Source organism: Poecilia formosa, unplaced genomic scaffold, assembly GCF_000485575.1.
Source record: "Poecilia formosa unplaced genomic scaffold, Poecilia_formosa-5.1.2 Scaffold149, whole genome shotgun sequence".
Taxonomy (NCBI): domain Eukaryota; kingdom Metazoa; phylum Chordata; class Actinopteri; order Cyprinodontiformes; family Poeciliidae; genus Poecilia; species Poecilia formosa.
Window position 1 is genome coordinate 20,254 of NW_006800088.1, and position 4,905 is coordinate 25,158.

Genomic DNA, 4,905 nt, shown 5'->3' on the forward strand with positions numbered 1-4,905 from the left:
TAATAATGTCAGAAATGCACTGATGTTTGTTTTCTTTTACTCCAATCTGAGGGGAAAATAGTTGCAGATTTCAAACTGCAAATAATATCTCTCACTGTGGAATAATGTTCTAAAGTTACTTTGTGCGTCTTTCTTTGGGACTTATTTGGTCATTTTACGCTAATCTTATATCTTCACAGCTGGAAGAAGCCAGTAAAACTCTTTATAAACTGAGGTTGAATTTCTTGAAGTTAAAAATAAAAGCTATGGACATATTTTGTTATTTACTGATACTTAAAACCTAGAAAAATAAAATTAAATAAAAACTGCTTTCATTCAAGCACTTAGCTTTTTTAAATTTTTTTAAAATTACTTTTAGGTCATCTATTATCTCTTTAAGCAAAATGTAGAATTGATGATCATTTATTACACTGTAATAATTGAACCTGTTTGCCATTTATATAAATGGCTTTGTGACGACTTTCATCACAGCATTTACAATAAAAATGTCTACCACAAACAGGAAAGATAAATAAATATATATATATTTTAACATTGACGTCATAAGTGAGAACAAACATGGTGGTTCTAGTCACTGATCCTGTTTGGCTGATGAAACACCTGAAATGATAACCACACAAACATCTACATTTTCAATAAATAGAAATTTACTTGTTAATGTTGTTATCTGAGATATCTGCAGTTAAATTATGACAACATAATGAGCAAATATTTAGATCTTTATTGCACAATTAGAGATGGCAACAGAATAAATGTAAATACAGACTGCTGTGTGAAAGTTCATTCACTTTATGCAGCAATTGGTTATTTTTGCTTTTTAAAACACAGTCATTCAGAATTACAACCATTGAAATAAAAGTACTATAATATAGTTTTAGAAAACTAATGAGAGGAAGAAAGCTACTTATTTCTAGCATTTTATTATTAAAAAATGATGAACGTTTTAACCAATTTTGAATCAAATCAGTATTTTCCTTTGAGGTATGGAGACATGATCAGTATATAAAATAAAAAAAGTGTTCGCAGTAACTCTTGAATTAGTTGCTGATTTAGGATTGTTTTTTTAAACAACACAAAGAAAATGAACAGAAAGACACATTTATATTTATAAGATACATTTAACAAACATTTTCTAATTTGCATTTTGAGACCAATTATGAGGGGCCGACTAGGACAAAAACTCTGTTTCTCACACACTACTAAAGACTCATACACACACACACACACACACACACACACACAAAGCATACAGACATACTAATCTGAATAATAGGTAATGTATGTGTGTGTGTGAACTAACACTAGGCTGAATGAATGAATGAATGAATGAATGAATGAATGAATGGGGATGAGATTTGTATTTTCCGGTGAAAGACATTTTTTTGTATGTGTGAGAGTTGTCACGGAAGAGGCGGGGCATAATTTGGAGAACTGATTGCGCATGCGTTGACACTCAGCGAAGTTAGCTTCAAGTTGGATGTTGGAGCTCCACGGTGTGAGCGGCGTTTAGCTGAAGGTTGATCCGATTTATGGCCAGTCGTTCTCTACCGCTCCCTCCTCAAGCGCTCGGAGGTTCACTTAGGGCTCTAACGCCGCTTACTCCGGGTCACTTACTTAGAGCCTAAGTGAACCTCCGAGTGCTTGAGGGGGGAGCGGAGCTAACGCCGGAGTAAGGCGCTAGAGTCGGCAACCGGCAGGTAGCGTGTAGCGTTAGTAGAGTTAGTAGCGTTAGTAGAGTTAGTAGCATTAGTAGAGTTAGTAGCGTTAGTAGAGTTAGTAGCATTAGTAGAGTTAGTAGCGTTAGTAGCGTGTGAGAGACAAAACATAGTTTTTGTCCTAAACGGCCCCTCATAACCAATGGTGAAAAAGTTCATCCACACCATATTTGATACATATCGTTGCAAAATGAAAAATAAAATCACTTTTCTAACCTAACACAATATGATGTAAAAGGGATGTTTTTATTAGCATTGAATAAATGTGCATTTTCGATTGTTTGTAGTTTTTTTTAGTATACCTCTCATTAATAATGAACACAGTCTCTTATAAACAACTAAAATACCAAGTTGAAATGACGTTTACTTAATTTCTTTATCCTTTCTGTACTCATTGCTCTAATTGGAGCCAACAGGCATGTAGTCACTGGCTGGTCCATCTGAAATGACAGTAGTATATTGATTCAGAACAACAGTCACAGTAAAATATCTCCCTGTCATTATTAGTATTTCAGGTTTGTACTGTAAGGTTCACCTGTTTCCAGAGACTCTGATCGACTCGTAGACAGAAACATCACCTACAGATCAGTGACAACACACAATAAATAATGTAATCTCATTCAAAAAAATGGTAATATTTATTTTTTTAAAATTAAATCATAAAGACTGACCATGAAGCAGGGAGGAGTAAACCTGAGATTCATTTTGTTTGTGTGTTTGTCCAGCGGAGCCTTGACTGCTGTTCTGTGACTGAGGGACACTGAAGCATGATGGGAACTTATTAAACACGATTCATTGTTATTTTAATAAGAAGGAAAAAATGAACTTACCTTTTACATGAAAGATCTGTGGAGGGGAAAGAGGAGAAAACGATTAATTTGTGATTATCATTTGCAATGTATCTGCATGCATTTAATTAATAATAATTAACTATCAAAAAGAAATTGTCTCACTCATTTTTTTCCTGCAGCAGCACATCAGCAGCAGAAGCATCAGGAACATTCCACAAATCAGGTCAAAGATAAACAGCAGAGTAAAGGAAAGGATGGAAATACTCAGCAAAGCTTCAGAACCTGTTACGATAAATACATGTAACATCAGGTTACTTAAGTTACCCATCTGTAACGCTTTGGGGAAAGAAAGTACTTTTAGGAGTTATTTTACTACACATGAGAGCTTTCTGATTTATTCTTCAGATACATTAAAATAAATCTTTGAGACAATTTGCACATAGCAGCATAAATTATATAGTTTGTGGTTTTATTATAGCTTCCTGTCAAATGTGGGGGGAAAAAAATCAAAATTTTATCATGTTTAAAGGGTAAAAACTCTAATCTCAGATTGAAGACGAAGCAGATTGCTACATGAAGACTGTTCTCGTCTGTCCAAAGAAGAAACTTAACTTAATCCAAAATATGAGGACAAGTTTTTTCCTGCAATCTGTTCAGAACAAGCAACAAATCACAACTCACCTGATACAGACAGAGTGAAGGCTTCACTCCACTGCGTTGAAGAAAACCAGTCATCTCTGCTTCTACACCGACACATGTAGTCTCCACTGCTGGACTCAGAGACATTGAAAATCCAGTCTTTACTATTTGTCCTATATAGCACAAACCCAGGCCTTCTCCATTCACACGTCCACTCAGTGGTTTCTCCTCCCTGGACCTCACATGTCAGAGTGATCGTCTCACCACTGAAGACAAGAGGCCAGTTTGGTTGTTGAGTCACAACAACCTTGTTGGAAACTGTTTACATCAGATGTGGACAGAAACATTAAACCCCATTAGAAAATGTAATTTCTCAGATTTAGTTTCAAACAGTTTTTAAGAGAAAAATTTACATATAATTTCAATGGTGGCATCACGGCTTCGTTGTCTGTAGAATGAGTGATTTCCTTTCACTCCTTCACATATGTAGATTCCTCCTTGTGTNTCTGCAGAAGCACAACAAGACGAGGAGAATAAGGAGAATGAATCCAACAACTGGTCCAACGATCAGCAGCACGAGATGTGAAGAACTGGACACAGTGACTGGAAATAAGAAACATTAAATGGAAACAGATTTTATTCATCTGAAGGTTTGGTCACAGCATTTTCTGTTTTCCTGATAAAATGTTATTTCCATCTTTAAACACACAGATTATGAAACATTTTATCTGTTCATGAACAAATCTTCTTAGTATTCCTTTATCTTTCTGGCTTATTTGATTCATTCATTCTTTGGTCAGTCAGAGTTTGACCAACCCTAACATAGAGGCTGAAACACAAAGCTAAAAATACCAAAGTGTTTTTATTTATCAGAGGCTGAAACATATATATAGGTAGTGTGTATTAAATATATATATATTTCTATTTGAATTAAACTATATAAACTGTGGCTGTTACATCTTCAAAACAGCCAAGGAAAAAATTGGAAATAAGCATATTTGATACGAACAAAAAAAATAAATGAACCAAACAAACAAAAAGAAAAACTATAAAAAAAATAATATTATACTTGTTTGGTATTCCAGCTGCAACAACAAGTGATGTAAAGTTTAATTACTCATGTTAACTTGAAATTGCAAAATATTCTAATTCCTATAAGTTGTTTACATTTCCAATTTATATTATCGGTATTATTAAAAAACAGAAAGATCAATGAAGATAATGGTTATTGTTAAGGTTTTAATAAGAAATCTATCCTCACACCTCAGAGCAGGACAGAGTCATATTCTTATCACAGCAATGACCAACTAATCAAAGCTAACTAAAGGCACAATTAAAGCACTATAATTTGACTAATGTTCAACACTAAGCATTAAACTTTTTATTAACTCAAAGAAGTTTTCTGTTTTATTCTTTAGATACATAAAAAATGGGAACAATGTGAACATAGCAAGAAAAATTATAGCAGTTGTGGATTTATTATTGTAACTTGTTAAAGGATGTGGGGAAAAAATTGGATCCTTATTTTGAACAGTTAAAAATTCATAACTCTGATAAGGACTAGTCAGATTTATTCTGGTTTGTCCAAAAAGTGAAACACTTCATTTAATCCAACATATGAGGAAAACTTTCTTCCTTCAATCTGTTCAGAAAAGACAACAATTAAATCACCTGTTATGGCTTCACTCCACTGTGTTGAAGAATACGAGTCGTCTCTGCTTCTACACTGACACATGTAGTCTCCACTGCTGGACTCAGAG